The 18,514-nt window shown below is 38.0% G+C and overlaps 1 protein-coding gene across 1 annotated transcript in view; it reads left to right on the top strand.

The window, feature by feature from the left end:
* Positions 1-803: 803 nt before the first annotated feature.
* ERAP1 (endoplasmic reticulum aminopeptidase 1) overlaps positions 804-18,514 on the top strand; it is a 105,872-nt gene continuing 88,161 nt past the window's right edge. Inside the window, exon 1 of the mRNA XM_086693369.1 lies at positions 804-866. The gene's annotated coding sequence lies outside the window, so the exon portion shown is untranslated. The remainder of the gene's footprint in view (positions 867-18,514) is intronic.

Below are 18,514 nucleotides of genomic sequence, written 5' to 3' on the forward strand. Positions count from 1 at the left end.
TGGGAGAAACTCAGGAGACCAGGATGGTGGTCTAGAGACTTGTGGACCCAGGGAGATTATATGGAAGTTTTTCAACATTTTAATGACTGGAACAACTATAATGTGTATACCTGTTAACTATCAGGCCTATGACCTAGAAAACTACTGAGTTCTCCCATTCTTGAACCCAGCTCTGCACTTCGTGGTGGTAACAGATGTGCAGGGACAGAAAGGCAGATAGATAGTCCACATGTGATATGTTGGGTTTATACTTGAGAAGGAAAACACATATCCATCAACACACGTGTGCACATATGTGCATAGGTGTGTTTGCACTAATTATCAGAGAACTGAAAATTACCTTCTTCTGCATCTTTTTATTCCTTTCTATTCCTATAAGGACAAGAAGGGAATGTCTTGGGCCTCAAATTCACTGGACTGTAAAAACAGATCTAAGTGTGGCTCAAGCAGTTGAGTAAGTGATAGAGAGGTAGAAATGATCCAAGGGCAGCCAAAGTTTGGTTGCAATATTCTTAGACTGGAGGTGAACCAAGGTTTAAAAAATGTCATCATACCTTTTTTTTTTTTTGAACAGAGTGTGTGGTTGCTGTGAGTTATGTCCTTACCCTGAAATCAGAAGTTACTGTGCAATTCACTAGGGAAGCCCCACCAGGGGCATTGATCTGGTCATACCCATGTGGGTTGACTTTTCCTCCAAAGCCTTCTTGATACACTATTGTTTCAAGAGTGAGAGATGCAAGGTATGCTGTGAAAGTATTTTGACATAATTACTGTTTATATTCTTGCAGTTCCACTTCATTGGATATTTATTCAACTTCCCTCATCATTGACTGAAAGTATTTTTCTACAGGCAAGAAGGAATAATGGTGAGTACCATCATTATTACATTTGTTATCATAATCATGATGATGCAAACATATAGTCTCTTCTCCTCCAGTGTGTTTTTCTTTAATACTAATTTACACGTATGTGTTAAAAGATAAACCAAGGCATATTAAACATTTTAAGCATTTATTTGAGCAACACTCAATCTGAATCAGGCAGCATCAAACTGCAAGTAGTCAGGAATGTTCCATTGACAGAATCTAGAGGAAACACTTTTAGAGAGAAGAGGTGGAAGCAAAGCAAGAAAATTATTTGGCTACATAGCTTATGCAGTTACATTATTTGGGAAAGTGTAATTGGCTTGTGATTGGCTTGTGATTGATTTGTCCTTACGTTTGTGATCAGCTTGTCATTGGTCATTAGGATTGTCCTTAGGTTTCCATTTCTTAACCTTGAGGCATTTACAGGTTTAGGTTTGGGATTGCCTACATAGGCTGCTAAGATATTAGAATCACCTGAGTCTAATGGCCTCCTGGTTTAATTAATTTCACATACATGATATACGAATTGGAGAATGAGGTCAGTGTATTGGGGAAGTTGTGTGTAAGTTGTGTGAAGTCTACTCTTGGATTGTATTTTAAATTTTGGTCAAACAGATTTCTGTGGAAGTGCCTGTCTTCAGGGACATGTATTTCAAAAGAGGAAGTAAGCATGACTCCAGGGTAAAATGTCACAAAGGTTGGAACGACTGAGATTCTTTGGCAAATGCCCATGGAAATTTACCCATTTTAGTATAACTTCTTATTAGGATTTTAATTAGTTCTGTTTAGGGCATTGGTTTCAAACTTTCATTGGTTTTGAGTATTCTGCTGTTAATGCTATTTTTCCCTACAGACCCTATTATTCTTAGTGTACAATTTTTGCAAAATGCAAAGTTGTTCAGGAACACATAATGGTGTTATTGTAAATGCCTCTATTTGTCGCTTGAACATAAAAGATGAAAATAAAAACCAAGAGTTCACAGTTTTGGTTTGTTTTACAACATTGGTCATTGATTTGAGTGCATAAATCTGCTTAATCCAATTTGTTTATAGATCCAAGTAAAATTATGGGCCATAGACCACTTTATCAACATCTGTTTACATCTTTCAGTGTCAATTGAATTAAAAACATAGCACTAATTTGTGTCAATGACTACAATCTTTTATTGATATTTGCTACCTTCTAGATGGTCACTATGCTAAGTGTGTTGCATGATCATCTCATTTGTTCTCACAACAGATTCAGGAGATTTAGGAGGTTGATATTATTACTCCCATTTTATAGATGAGAAAAGAAACTTTTAAGAAAATTAAGTAAGTAGGGGCGCCTGGGTGGCTCAGTTGGTTAAGTGTCCCACTTCTGCTCAGGTCATGATCTCATGGTTTGTGAGTTTGAGCCCTGCACCAGGCTCTGTGCTGACAGCTCAGAGCCTGGAACCTGCTTTGGATTCTGTGTCTCCCTCTCTCTCTGCCCCTCCCCTGCTCATGCTTTGTCTCTCTCTGTCTCTCAATAATAAATAAATGTTAATTTTTTTTTAAAGAAAAGTAAGTAGCTCAGGTAACACAGCTGTATGTGTGTGTATTCAAGACTGCTCAGGAACAAGAGAGCAGGATTATTGAACTCAAGATAGGGTAAAAATGGCAGTGACTACAGATTTTCTCCAATGAGGTAATGTCCTTCAAAAACCCATCCTTTACTGTTCTGTTTGTTTGTTTTTTGTTTTGTTATCTGAGAGAGTGTGCAAGTGAGGAGAGGGGCACAGGAAAAGAGACTCTGAACCCCATCGGGAGGTGTGGGGCTCAATCCCACGACTCTGAGATCATGACCTGAACTGAAATCAAGAGTCAGACACTCAACTCCTCAACCAACTGAGCCACCCAGTTGCCCCTATTGTTCTTTTTTAAGTGAATACTTCCTCTCTTTGGGCATAAATGCAATTCCTACCACTATTAAGAGTCTGCACCACTTTGCTTACCTTTCTAAGGTACAGGAAAATTATCTTTTCTTAGTCCGTTTAAGTACTTTGAGGTTGATTGGACTACAGATTTGAAACACTATTTCCTGTTACCTTAGGCACTCTGCTCACAAAACAAATGTTGAAACCCTGCATGGGGAAAACAATCTTCCCAAAGCCACATTTCACTGTGAGTTCCAAATTTACATCTGTCACTGGCCTGTGTGGGAAAGGAAATTTGCCTTAACAGGTTTGTTCCCTAGTTTACAGTGTGAATGAATACAACTCAGATTATCCAATCCCTTGATGGAAGAAAATGGGTCCACTGGGCTAAACTGAGTTGATAACAGTTGCCCTTCTTACCTAATGGGTGCCTTTATATCTTCCAGTTCTTGACATTTGCCTATCTGTACACACTTCTAACTAGAGATAAGAATACAAAGCATTGGCACTGACTTTTGGAATAATTTTTCTGAACTTAATAGTGTACATATTCTCAATATGTGTGAGGCTAAAGCAATTGTAGCCTTTCTGTGTTAGACTACATCGTCAGATTTACCTGCAGCCTTCCAATCTATTTCTGCTACAATCTAGATTCTGTTCTCCCCTACCTTCTGTCCACAGGTTGTTTCAAACCAGAGAGAGAGCAAACAATATCTCCCCTGGAATCATTGGCCCCAGTCCTGTCTTTAGAGAATACAGCTTGGCCCTTCCTTCCTCAGTATCTTCTAGACTTGAAGACTGATTTTCTCTTCTTTGTTTTAGCAGCTTTCTGGCCTCAATCCTTTATCTGCTTAACTCTGTATTGGTTGAATGAATGAACAAGTACACATACTACCAGCTCAGTCCAGTCTCCCAACTCTGCCCATAAAGTGAATCAAGGGGCATTATTTTTAGCCATGTAAGAGAAATGTTTTAATAAAATATTTCTAGACAATCAAATTTAAAGTAATCTAACATCTACTGCATATTATTCTGTCTTATTGTGAGTACAGTGCATTCATATTTCAAGGTAGCTGAATCATAAGATAATTTAAAGCAGTTTAGCCATGAAAATCCCTGCAGCATATGAAGAACTAAGATTAAATTTAAGGCAATAATAATTCCTTGTCAGAAGAAAATGAATATATTCATCAAGGTACTTATTTGAAAAGTAATTGAGTTACCGTTTCTATTCACATTACCATCTGAACATTGTAAAACTAAATTTAAAACTATGGGATTGTAATATGGTTTTTTGAAAAATCTATTTTAATTGTCAGACTTGAATATAAGACTCTGCATCTAAAATAAGTTATTTTTTCAGAAGTAGGAGAGCACTAAATTATATTTATGGGAACATAATATCATTTTTTTGGTTGTTAAATAGAGTTCCTATAACTTGTCATAAAATTTTAACTAGAAAATTCTAAGAATGAGGTTTTTTTTCAATATTTACTTCAAAACAAACTTGAAAACATAAGTTTCTTGAGCCACAAATCTAGATATGCAAAAATTGTATTTTTTGTCTATATGCGATTTGAACTGACTGAACTATCTTGAGACCCAAATCCACCCAATTTAGAAATTCAGGAGTCAAATCATGGTTTTCTTAGTGAATTCTGGGATTGTGTCTTTCTCGTTCAGGGTTTTTATTTTCTACTTGGAGGTCAGGGATGGGCCTTATGGTACACACAGATTGGGGAGGTTAGAGATAGCAATCTTGTCTTCAGTCAGGATTCATCCTTACTGTCACTCCCTTTTCATAAAAATAATGTTGTTCATCTACGTTATCTGTGTCAGACATGACGCTCCTGAGTATATAAGGCCAGAAAAATGTACTGACCCTCTCTTTGTTGTAGTAAATCAGGGAATCTAAGAGCCTTGATCCATGGTAATAGAAGTGGGAATCTGGAAAAAAGTCAAGTGAAGGATTCCCACAGAGGGAACTCACTGTTGGATGCATGAAATGAAAAAATGAATGAATAATGAATGAACAAATAAATGCGTAAATAAGTGAATGTTTTCATTGAGGCCTAGGAGGCTGTTTGCTCCTCTTTTCACATGATACAACCACTCTAAGTTGATTGCTTTTTCTCTTCTCTGCTGTCAGAGGACTTGCTGTTTGCCTTCTGTACCACAATTATTATCTGTGGTGTCCTTGCGATTGGTCTCCTTTACACTTCCTGTTTTTTTCTTCTTTGGTATTTCCTCTGGCTCTTGTCCTCTTTCCTGTGTCTCAGCTTTCCTGAGAAAAGGTTAATGCTTCATTGCCATTTTCAGCGAGAGCAATCAGGCACTGCTGGCCCCAGCATACAGTGCACTGTTGTGTTCTTTGGCTCCTCTGCTGCTTCCGTGCTAGAGAGGCCTGTCATTGTAACTGCTCCCATTCCAGGGCTCAAGAGGAGGCTTGCCAGAAAACAGATATTGTACTTATTGTCCTAGATTGAAAACATAAAGTGAAATCAGAATCTGGGTGTAGGTCTGCTTCATCATGCCTGTAGATTGCATGGACAAAAACCCACAGGACCTAGGCTGAAAAAAGAAAGAAACCAAAGAAAAGCAGCATCAAAAAAATGTTTGACATTATCGATCAATAGAGCAGTCCAGTTTAACTGTGGTGGTAGCCCGTGCCAACACTGCTCTGTGTCCCGAGTATACAGAGGGCTCTAGACTTTTGTTTTTCCTTGGTGTTTTGTTTATAATCTAATTCACTTGTAGATTCTGGTATCCCTGCTCATTCTTTATCAGTAAAAGGAGACACACCATGTAAGTCACCATGCAGTCTGATGAAGTTCACCCACTTCTCAAATTCGTGCTTCAACAGAGACAGAATTATTGCTTAGAAAATTACTTTCAGATAATCAAATCTCAAAGTCATGCCTTCAGTTAGAGAAAAGTTTAATTACTATAAAGCGTTAATTATAGACCATAACTTAATTATCACAGGCTTTTAATTACCTGAAAGCCTTTCTTATCAGAAATAATTTTCATGGATGCTGTTTATATATTAAAATAGATATTTTTGAGGGAGTAGAAAGCGAAAGAAACTGAACATGCCAAAATGTTTTCTGACACCCTCAGCTGGATTATCAGGTCTGTGATTCTAAAGCAGCGTTCTACAAAGTGGGCACCATAGGATACTAATGTGTGGTGCTGGGGTGGGGGCAGGTGGACCATGGGGAGGTTTCTATGGACTAATAGGTTAGGAAAGCAGTGGGAGAGTTGAGGAGTTTAATTTATTATTTTTATTTCGTACAACAAGCTTTAGTAACAGACCCTTTAGTAGCATGCCAATAATGCAGTATAAATCTCCAAGAGAAAGAAATACATGCAGCATTTCCTGGTTTTATTTCAACAGAATGGTAGAAGATCTATGTCCTGGTGTTCTATGGAGCACGTTTTGGTATATCTACACTATAAATTAATAAAAGTAATTACCAGGATACATATAAATATGGTGTTTACATATAAAGGACATATCAAAGTTAAAAATTGATAACAGAAGCATGGCATAAAGAGCTATGACTGGAGCAAGTATGCTTGGTACAATTTCACAGAATTCATTTGTACATGTATCAGTCTTGCCAGTGTTAGTAGGTTGCTAAATAAATACATGACATTGAAGTATACATTCCGCAGAAAAATCAGATGAGTTATTTTGAAAATCAGCAAGACTTAATGGAAATCAATCTTATTTAGTTGCTTATTATTGTTCAATCAAGGGAAGGTTTATTTCAATAGATTGAGGGAACTTCTATTTCAGTGTTACAATATATAGTAATCACAAAATTAAGCTTAAAGCATTCATAGGAGCCTTTGCTCCAAAGTTCTTTATTACAATATGAAGGTATCATCAGGAAAAGTTTTTCATAAGCAATATTTTAGCATCCATTTATTTCTCTCAACTCTTGTTACTTACAAACATTGGCTTTCAGATTATCTTCATCTAGCACATTTTAAAAAAGATTTATTTCATGTCGACTTAACTTTTTTTAAAAAAAATTTAATGTTTTTATTTATTTTTGAGAGACAGAGAGAGACAGAGCATGAGTGGGGAGGGGCAGAGAGAGAGGGAGACACAGAATCCGAAGGAGGCTCCAGGCTCTGAGCTGTCAGCACCAGAGCCTAATGCAAGACTAGAACTCATGAACCGCAAGATCATGACCTGAGCTGAAGTCGGACGCTTAACCGACTGAGTCACCCAGGCACCCCTTGACTTAACTTTTACATGGCATTTTCCTGGACAGTCACCATGCCATTTCAATGACCATCTGATTATGGCATGCAAATAGGACCTTAAATTCATCATTTGTTCCATTTTTAAACTTATTTACATCAGCAGAAGCAGTCTCCAAGTCAACTAATTCTTTTACCATTGCTTCTCTATTTCTGAATTCTGAATTTTGATTCATTTTCTGATTGTCTGGATAGGGGAGAAGATGCAGGGGGTTGGGAAAGAGAACAAAATATAAAACTGTCATCCATGACTTTACTACTCACTGTGTGATCCCGGACTAGCAGCAGCAGCAACAGCATCTCTTGGGAGTTTGTTAGAAATGAAGAAATTCATGCCCATCCCAGACCTACTGAATCAGAATCTGCATCTTAACAAGATGCCTAGGAAATTCATATGCATATTAAAGTTTAAGAACTGGTAGAGGACATCAATTCTCAAACTGGGCAGTATATTGCAATCACCTTGGGAGTTTAAAAAGGTACTGATGTCTAGCTTCCTGTGGAAATTCTGATTCAGTTGGTATAGAGTCTGGCCTCAGTATCAATTTTTTTAAAAATTTTAATTCCAGTATAATTAACATATAGTGTTTTATTGGTTTCGGGTGTACAATATAGTGATTCAACAATTCTATACATTACTTAGTGCTCATCAAGATAAGTGTACTCTTAATTCCCTTCATCTGTTTCACCTTGCCCATCTTCCCTCTGGCAACCATCAGTTCATTCTCTATAATTAAAAGTCTGTTTTTTGGTTTGTCTCTTTTTTCCTTGGTCCTTTGTTTTTTAAACTCCACATATGAGTGAAATCACATTTGGCTTTTCCTGACTGGCTTATTGCTCTTAGCATTATACCCTCTAGTTGTTACAAATGGCAAGATTTTATTCTTTTTTATGATTAATAGTCGTGTGTGTGTGTGTGTGTGTGTGTGTGTGTGTGTGTGTGTGTGTGTGTTTACCACATCTTTACCATTTTTCTGTTGATGGACCTTGGGTTGCTTCCACAATTTGGCAATTGTAAATAATGCTGCCACAAACACAGGGGTGAATACATCTTTTCAAATTAGTGGTTTTGTATTCTTGGGTAAATACCCAATAGTGGGATTAACGGATCATATGGTAATTCCATTTCTAATTTTTTGAGAAATTTCTGGACTCGTTTCCAAGGTGGCTACACCAGTTTGCATTCCTACCAACAGTGCAAGAGGGTTCCTTTTTCTCCATATCCTTGCCAACACTTGTTGTTTCTTGTGTTTTTTATTTTAGCCATTCTGTCAGGTGTGAGGTGATCTCTTATTGTAGTTTTTGTTTGTGTTTCCCTAATAATGAGTGATCTTGAGCACCTTTTCATATGTCTCTTGACCATCTGGATGTCTTCAGAGAAATGTCTGCTAATGTCTTCTATTTTTTTTAAGTTTATTTATTTATTTTGAGAGAGACAGAGACTGTGCAAGTGGGGAGGGGCAGTGTGTGTGTGTGTGTGTGTGTGTGTGTGTGTGTGAGAGAGAGAGAGAGAGAGAGAGAGAGAGAGAGAGAATCCCAAGCAGGTTCCGTGCTGCGAGCACAGAGCCCCATGCAGTGCTCAAACCCATAATACTATGAGAGCATGACCTGAGCCAAAACTAAGAGTAAGATGCTCAACTGACTGAGGTACCCAGGCGTCCATGTCTTCCGTCCATTTTTAAATTGGATCATTTGTTTTGGGGGATGGAGTTGTATAAGTTCTTTATATATTTTAAAAACTAACCCTTTATCAGATATGTCATTTGCAAATATCTACTCCCATTTCGTAGGTTGCCTTTTAGTTTTCTTAAGTGTTTCCTTCCCTGTGCAGAAGTTTTTTATTTTGATGAAGTCCCAAAGTTTATTTTTGCTTTTGTTTCCCTTGCCTTAGATGACGTATCTAGTATCTAGTAAGAAGTTGCTGCAGCCAATGTCAAAGAGGTTACTGTCTGTTTTCTGCTTTAGGATTTTAATGGTTCCAGGTCTCACAATTAGGGTCTTAATCCATTTTGAGTTTATTTCTGTGTATGGTATAACAAAGTGGTCCAGTTTCATTCTTTTGTATGTAGCTGTCCGGTTTTCCCAAAACCATTTGCTGAAGAGACTATCTTTTCCCCATTGCATATTTTTTTCCTCCTTTGTCAAAGATTAATTGACCATATAATCATGGGTTTATTTTGGGGCTTTCTATTCTTTTCTAAAGATCTATATGTCTATTTTTGTACCATTACCATATTATTTTGATTACTATAGAGTTGTAGTATATCTTGTAATCTGGGATTGTAAGACCGTCAGTTTTTATCTTTTCAAGATTTCTTTGGCTATTCAGAGTCTTTTGTGTTTCCATACAAATTTTAGAATTATTTGGTCTAGTTCTGTGAAAAAATGTTGTTGGCATTTTGATAGGGATTGCGTTCAATTTGTAGAGTACTTGGGAGTAGTATGGACATTTTAACAATATTTGTTCCTCTAATCCATGAGCGTGGAATTTCTTTCCATTTGTTTGTGTCATCTTCAATTTCTTTCACCATTGTTTTATAATTTTCAGAGTACAGGTCTTTCACCTCCTTGGTTAAATTTATTCCTGGGTATTTTATTATTTTTGATGCATTTGTAAATGGGACTGTTTTCTTAATTTCTCTTTTTCCTACTTCATTCTTAGTGTATAGGAATGCAATGATTTCCGCACATTGATTTTGTATCCTACAACCTTCCTAAATTCATTTATCAGTTCTAGTAATTTTTGGTAGAGTTTTTGGGTTTTATATATGTAGTATTATGTCATCTGCAAATAGTGAAAATTTTACTTCTTCCTCACTAATTTGGATGCCTTTATTTTTTTGTGTGTGTTGTCTGTTGTTGTGGCTAGGATTTCTAGTACTCTGTTGAATAAAACTGATGAGAGTGTGAATCTTTGTCTTTTTCATGATCCTAGAGGGAAAGCTTTCAGTTTTTCACCATTGAGTATGTTGAGTATGTTGAGTATTATGTTAACTGTGGGTTTTTCATATCTGATTTTTTTTAAGTAGGCTTCATACCCAGTATGGAGCCCAATGTGGGGGCCAAACTCACAACCCTGAGACTAAAACCCAAGCCAAGATCAAGAGTTGATACTCAAATGACTGAGCTACCCATGTACCCCCATATATGACCTTTGTTGAAGTATGTTCCCTCTAAACCTACTTTGTTGAGCATTTTTATCATAAATAGTTATTGTACTTTGTCAAATTATTTTTCTGCATCTATTGATACGACCATACTGTTTTTATCCTTTCTTTTGTTGATGTGATGTATCACATTGATTGATTTGCAAACATTCAATTTTGCATGCAAGCGATAAACCCCACTTGTTTGTAGTGAATCATTTTTTTAATGTATTGTTATATTCAGTTGGCTAATATTTTGTTGAAGATTTTTACACCTATGTTCATCTAAGATATTGGCCTGTAGTTCTCTTTTTTGGTAGTGTCTTTATCTGGTTTTGCTTTGGGGTAATGTTGGCCTCATAGAATAAATTTGGAAGCTTTCCTTCCTCTTCTATTTTTGGAATAGTTTGAGAAGAATAGGCATGACCTCTTCCTTAAATTTTTTTTAATGTTTATTTATTTTTTGAGAGAGAGACAGACAGACAGACTGTGAGCAGGGAGGGGACAGAGAGAGAGGGAGACACAGAATCCGAAGCAAACTCCAGGATCTGAGCTGTCAGCATGAGAGTGATGTGGGGCTTGACCTCACGTACTATGAAATCATGACCTGAGTTGAAATTGGAAGCTTAACTGACTGAACCACCCAGGCACCCCTGAACTCTTCTTTAAATGTTTGGTCCAATTCACCTGTGAAGGCATCTGGTTCTGGACTTTTGTGTGTTGGGAGTTTTTTGATTACTGATTTAATTTTGTTAGGGGTAATCAGTCTGTTAAAATTTTCTATTTCTTCCTGATTCAGTTTTGGTAGGTTATATGTTTCTAGGTTGTCCAATTTATTGGCATATATTTTTCATAATATTCTCTTATAATTGTTTGTTTTTCTGTGGTATTTGTTGTTATTTCTCCTCTTTCATTTGTGATTTTGTTTGAATCCTCTTTTTTTTTTTTTTTTTTTTAATGAATGTGGCTAAAGGTTTATCAGTTTTGTTGATCTTTTCAAAGAACTAGCTCCTGGCTTCATTGATCTGTTCTGCTGTTTTGTTTGTTGGGCCGGTTGGTTTTGTTTTTAGTTTCTATATCATTTATTTCTGTTCTAACCTTAATTATATCCTTGTTTTTGCTGTTATGGGTTTTGTTTGTTCTTTTTCTAGCTCTTTTAGGTGTAAGGTTAGGTTGGTTTATTTGAGATTTTTCTTGCTTCTTGAAGTAGGCCTGTATTGCCATAAACTCCCTCTTAGAATAGCTTTTGCTGCATCCCAAAAATTAAAAAGAAATTAATATTTATTTATTTTTGAGAGAGAGAGAGAGACAGAGCGTGAGTGGGGGAGGGACAGACACACACACACACACACACACACACACACACACACACACACATACACACACACACAGAATCTGAATCAGGCTCCAGGCTCTGAGCTGTCAGCACAGAGCCCGATGCAAGGCTCACATGAGGTATGAGATCATGACCTGAGCCGAAGTCAGATGCTTAGCTGACTGAGCCACCCAGGTGCCCCTACATCCCCCAAATTTTAAACCATTGTATTTTCATTTGTCTCCATGGAGTTTTTTATTTCTTTTTTATTTCTTTATTGATCATTCATTTTTTTAGTAGCATGTTATTTAACTTCTATATATTTGTGTTCTTTCCAAATTTTTTCTTGTGGTTGATTTCTAGTTCCATGGCATTATGGTCAGAAAACAGGCATGGTATGACTTCTATCTTTCTGAATTAGTTGAGACTTATTTTGTGGTCTAATATGTGATCTACTCTGGAGAATGTTCCATGTGCTCCTGAAAATAATGTGTATTTCATTGTTTTAGGATGGAATATTCTGAATACATCTGTTATATCTATCTGGTCCAATGTGTTATTCAAAGCCTCTGTTTCCTTGTTGAATTTCTGTTTGGATTATCTATCCATTGATTTAAGTGAGGTGTTAAAGTCCTCTACAATTATTTATTACTATCTGTTACTTCCTTTATGTTTGTTATTAGCTGCTTTATGTATTTGGTTTCTCTCATGTTGCGTGCATAAATATTTATAATTGTTATATCTTCTTGTTGGATTATTCACTTTATGATTATTATATAGTGTCCTTCTTTGGCTCCTGTTACAGTATGTTTTAAAGTCTATTTTATCCAATATAAGTATTGCTACCTCAGCTTTCATTTCACTTCCATTGGCATGAAAATGCTTTTCCATCCCCTCACTTCCATCTGTGTGTGTCTTTAGGTCTAAAATGTGTCTTTTGTAGACAGCATACAGATGAGTCTTCCTTTTTTTTCATTCTGTCACCCTATGTCTTTGATTAGAACATTTAGTCTATGTTCAAAGTAATTTTTGATAGTTATGTATTTACTGCCATTTTGTTACTTGTTTTATGGTTGTTTTTGTAGTTCCTCTCTGTTACTTTCTTCTCTTGCTCTCTTCTCTCACAGTTTGCTGGTTTTCTTTAGTGATTATTTGGATTCTTTCTCTTGATTTTTTGCCTATCTATTACTGGTTTTGATTTTCAGTTATTATCAGGTTTACATATATCATCTTATTCATATAGCAGTCTATGTTAAGTTAATGATCACTTAAGTTTGAACCCCTTCTAAAAGCACTAAATTTTTATCTCTCTCCCCTCCAAGTTTTAGGTATATGGTGTCATATTTCACATTTTTTTATTCAGCGAGTACTTTAACTGATTTCTTTAGGATACACTTAACTTTATTGCTTTTGTGCTTCCTACTTTTCTTACTCCTGCATATGGTCTTTCTTTTCTACTCAAGGAGTCCCCTTTAACATTTCTTTCCTTATTATTTTTTAATTTTTTCAGTGTTTGCTTATTATTTTTTTTTTCAACATTTATTTATTTTTGGGACAGAGAGAGACAGAGCATGAACGGGGGAGGGGCAGAGAGAGAGGGAGACACAGATCTGGAAACAGGCTCCAGGCTCTGAGCCATCAGCCCAGAGCCCGACACGGGGCTCGAACTCACGGACCGCGAGATCGTGACCTGGCTGAAGTCGGACGCTTAACCGACTGCGCCACCCAGGCGCCCCCAGTGTTTGCTTATTATTGAGAGGAGAGACAGCATGAGTGGGGGAGGGGCAGAAAGAGAACGAGACACAGAATCTGAAGCAGGCTGCAGGCTTTAAGCTGTCAGCACAGAGCCTGTTCCAGGACTTGAACCCACAAACTATGAGATCATGACCTGAGCCAAAGTCGGAGGCTTAACTGACTGAGCCACCCAGGGGCCCCTCTTTTATTATTATTTTTTTAACATTTCTTATAAGGCTGGTTTAGTGGTGATGAATTCTTTAACTTTTGTTTGGGAAATTTTTTATCTCTCCTATTCTGAATGCTAGTCTTACTGGATAGAGTACTCTCGGTTGCAGGTTTTTCCTCTTTCGGCACTTTGACTATATCATGCCACTCTCTTCTGGCCTGCAAAGTTTCTGCTGTGAAATTAGCTAGTAGCCTTATGGGGTTTCCCTTTTATGTAACTGTCTTCTTTTCTCTTGCTGCTTTTTTTTTTTTTAAATTTTTTTTTTTCAACGTTTATTTATTTTTGGGACAGAGAGAGACAGAGCATGAACGGGCGAGGGGCAGAGAGAGAGGGAGACACAGAATCGGAAACAGGCTCCAGGCTCTGAGCCATCAGCCCAGAGCCCGACGCGGGGCTCGAACTCACGGACCGCAAGATCGTGACCTGGCTGAAGTCGGACGCCCAACCGACTGTGCCACCCAGGCACCCCTCTCTTGCTGCTTTTAATATTCTCTCTTTATCACTAGTTTTTGTCAGTTTAATTATTATGTGTCTTGGTATGGACCTCCTTGGGTTGATTTTGTTGGAGGCTCTCTATGTCTTCTGGATCTGGATTTCTATTTCTTTCTCCTGATTTGGATAGTTTCAGCTATTATTTCTCCAAATAATTTTTCGCCTTTTCTCCCCTCCTTCTGGCATTCCTATAATGTGAATGTTATTACAGTTTGTATTGTCACTTAGTTTCCTTAATCTATTTTCATTTTTTATTTTTCTTTTCTCTCTCTCCTATTCAGCTCAATTGCTTTCCATTACTTTGTACTCCAGGTTGCTAATTCATTCTTCTGTTTCCTCTAGTCTACTATTTATTCACTGTAATGGGTTTTTAATTTCAGTTATTGAGTTCTTCATCCTTGATTGGTTGTTTTTATGTTTTCTAACTCTTTGTTAAGGGTTTCACTGAGGTCCACCACTCTTCTCAAGTCCAGTGAGTGTCTTTATGGTCATTATTTTATTTATTTTTTTTAATTTTTAAATGTTTATTTATTTTTGATAAAAAGAGAGAGAGAGAGAGAAAGAGAGAAAGAGAGAGAGAGAGAGAGAGAGAGAGAGAGAGAGAGAGAGAGAGAGAGAAAATGAGCGGGGAAGGGGCAGAGAGAAAGGGAGACACAGAATCCAAAGCAGGCTCCAGGCTCTGTGCTGTCACACAGAACCTAATGTGGGGCTTGAACCATGAGATCATGACCTGAGCTGAAGTTGGATGCTCAACCTACTGAGCCACCCAGGTGCGCCCCTATAGTCATTAGTTTAAATTCTCTATCAAACATATTACTTATCTCTGTTTCATTTAGCTCTATTGCTGTAATTTTGTCCTGTTATTTCATTTGGGATATATTCCTCTGTCTTCTCATTTTGTCTAAGTCTATGTGTCTGTTTCTATGTGTTAAGAAAGTCAGCTATGTTTCCTGGTCTTAAAACTAATGGTCTTGTGAAGAAGAGGTCTTGTAGTGCCCTATAGTGCAATATCCCCTGTTTATCAGAAACTGATGTCTCCAATGTGTATTGCGTGTGCCCTACTGTTGTGACTGAAGTGTATTTACCTTTAGTCCAGTCATCTTCAATGGCTCTCTTTGCCTGTTGTGAGCAGTGTTTGGTCCCTGTGTTATTGTTAGATGGCCAGTTTGAGGCTGCCTGGGGCTGCCTGGGGCTGCCTAGGACTTGAGTTTAGTCAAAACTTGAGTTTTAATGCCAAAACTGTAGTAGAACCAAACAGAACACTATTTCTATGTTGTCCCCTGAGAAGCTTTGTTGTTGGGTGGGTCCTGCAGTCAGACTAGATGTCAGCCCCCAGCCCACTGCTGGTGCCACTGTCTGACTGGTGTGCGTGGTTATCTTCACTTTGTAGTAGTGCTGGCCCTTGTTGGGGCTGCTTGCACACTGCTAGGCTTATGGTACTCCTTTCTATGCATTCCTGCCACAGGCTTGTTAGAGAGGGTGGGTCCATAGGAGAACGTGGTGGCAGGCTGGGTACCTGATGCATCAAGGTCTGCACAGGTTCGCTGTGGGAGGGGACTTACAGCTACACAGGAGAACATCTGCTGAAATTAGGATGGAGAGGGCATTTCCACAGGAGAATTCAGGGGATGGACATTGCTGTTAGCAGGGGAGGTAGAGAGTGTTCAGCTGCACTCATTTTTGTATATGTAGTCTGGGGGTGGGGGGACAGATGAGAAAAATAGCACCTACAGCTCTTTTGTTTTTGGAGAAGTATCTCAAAGATCCACGCCTCTGCAGCATACACTCTGAGATTAGTAAATAAATCTTCCCCAGATGTTTTCCAAACTGTTGCTTCTATGCTATATCTCAGCAGGGATGTTTGTTATGCTATCTCTTTAAGGACAGTTTCCTATTGCCCCTCTAGCTCTCCTGGAGTTGAGCCTACTGGCTTTCAAAGTTGCATGTATTAAGCTCACTGATTGTAAGAACTCGCAAAGTTAGGCCCCTCTGTTTTACAAAGCCACATGTTATGGGGATTGGTCTCCCTAGTGGGGGTCCTCTGTGCCTTGGGCGCCTCTCCCTTCTTTAAGCCTATGGTGTCTCTCACTCCTGTGGACAGTCCCGTGGGTCACTTTGACTCCTGACTGTGTCTCTGCCCTTCCTACCCTCTTTGATATGGCTTCTTCTCTACAGTTAGCTTTGAAGAGCATTTTCTGCCAGTTTTGGGGTCATTTTCTGGGTTGTGTACACTGATGTGAGTGTTATCTAGGTGTAGCTGTGTGATGAGGTGAGGCTAGGATCCTCCTACTTCACCACCTTCCCCCGAAGTCTAGGTGTCAGGATATTTAAAAGTGGCCCAGGTCATTTCAATGTGCAGGAAACTTTAAGAACCACTGGTCAAGGACAGTGGAAGGCCAAATAGGTCAGAGCAGTGGATCTCAACCTTTGGTGTATATCTTTACCAAATCAAGTAATACAAAGGGTCAGCCTGCTAATGTAGGACAGATCCTGAGCCTTTGTATATGCCTCTTTTCCCAGTTAATAAACACCAATATCTAAGAACCACTGCACCAGGAAAGTATAATGTAATTACAGGGCAGCTTTAAGGACCTCTTTGAAGCTCCTGGAGATCTTCCTTTGGTTCTGTTTTTTATGACCAAATTAGAACATTGATAAAAGCTTCTCTGTAAGCATCTCTGTGACCATTCTACTACCTTTCTGTTTTACATTCTAATATGTATCAAGAATGGATTCTTCCAGGGGTTAATTTATACCCTGATTGTTTGTGAGACTATTATTACCAAGAGCATTTTAAAATATGAGAACTTCAAGGAAAAAAATCAGAAGGTTTTCTTTACTTTTTCTTTTTCTTTTCTTTTCTTTTTCTTTTCTTTTCTTTTCTTTTCTTTTCTGGTAGAATATCTCCATTGGGAGACTCCTCTCATTTCATTCTAAATATTCAGAAAATTAGAATCATTGTCTTCCCTCCTGAATGAGAAAATCAGAAGATTTAAACGATGTAGTAACATAATTTCTTTCTCTCTGAACAATATATGAAAATTTTCATGTCCAAATATATTTAGATTCATGGACTTTTACAGCTACAGTGGGTCTTAGGCATGATCTAATGTAATTGTTATTTTCAGTTGAGGAAAAGGAAGACTGGAAGGAGTCAGTGAATACCCAAGGTCACACAGAGAATGTCAGAATATGAACAACAGTTCTGATCATTTTTATTCTTTTATTTTTTTGTTTTATTTTGTATTTGAGAGAGACAGAGACAGAGACAGAGAGCAAGCAGGGGAGGGGCAGAGAGATGGAGACAGAATCTGAAGCAGGCTCCAGGCTCTGAACTGTTAGCTCAGAGCCCAACGCGGGGCTAGAACTCACGAGCAGTGAGATCATGACCTGAGCCAAAGTTGGATGCTGAACTAACTGAACCACCCAGGTGCCCCAGTTCTGATATTTTTTTTTAAAGTTTGAGTACACAAAACTGCCACATCAGCCTGAAGTATGTGGGCTAAGTATTATAAGGATAAATTAGTCAAATAAAAGAACCAAGTTTATAGGTAATATACTTACTGATGTGCATATAATTAATGCTTTGCAACATAATAAAGCCTGAGTGGTAAGGAGTTTGAATAAATGATTACACTTAGTGTTACTTCACACTGACATCCTTATTTTTCTATTCCCAGTTTAATTCTCTATTCTACATTAGCAGCATTAGAGCTTCATTTTCTCCCTAGTAACATGGATTGTCATAGTCAATATATATGCCATTCTGTAGACAAGTTTATAAACTTTGAGGAATAGAATGCCTTAACACCCCAGCGTATTTGGGAAGAGATTCAGACATAATTGTCTTTACCCTATTTGTTATTTCTGATTTCCCTGCCTCTCTTCCCTACTCCTCAAAGCTATAGTATCTCAGCTTCTTTCGTGAGACTGAAGGTGAATACTTGTAAATAAACAACCCTAGCTTCCATAGTGCTTGAGTCAATAGCCCTTTTAAAATGTTTGATAAATTCTCTCTAAAGGAGGTAGAGAGTGCCAGAAGCCATGCTGGGCAGAATTCTGAAAATAAGCTCTGTTTTTAGCACTCTCCCGTCTTCCACTCCACCTGTGACTCTCTCTTTTAAAAAAAAAAAAATTTAATGTTTATTAATTTTTGAGAGAGAGAGACAGAGACAGAGTGTGAGCTGGGGAGGGTGACCCTCTTAGTGTCTCCCGACAAGCACACAGATTCTGCCTGCTACCAGCTGCTTGCTCAGCCTTCCTTCCCTGGAATCCTTCTACCATGCCTGGCCTGTTTCCTACTTCTCTCAGGAACCAGGGCATCTGATAAACCTACTCAAACTAAAGTGTTAATATCCTAAAGAGTGACCCTCATTATTTTAGGGTCTTTTTACTGCATGTAGGAAAGGCTGGTTGTAAATAGCTTAAGCCAAAAAAAAAGTGTTTACTGGAAGGAAGATGAATGAGAGGAATATCTCTGAGAATTTCAGAGTTGCATCACTTATCTCTGGAAAATTCAGGGAACAGGGTAGGAAGTATATTTGAATCTTATCTGAGGG

Source organism: Puma concolor, chromosome A1 (genome assembly GCF_028749965.1).
Source record: "Puma concolor isolate L17-30 chromosome A1, mPumCon1.1.hap2, whole genome shotgun sequence".
Lineage (NCBI taxonomy): Eukaryota > Metazoa > Chordata > Mammalia > Carnivora > Felidae > Puma > Puma concolor.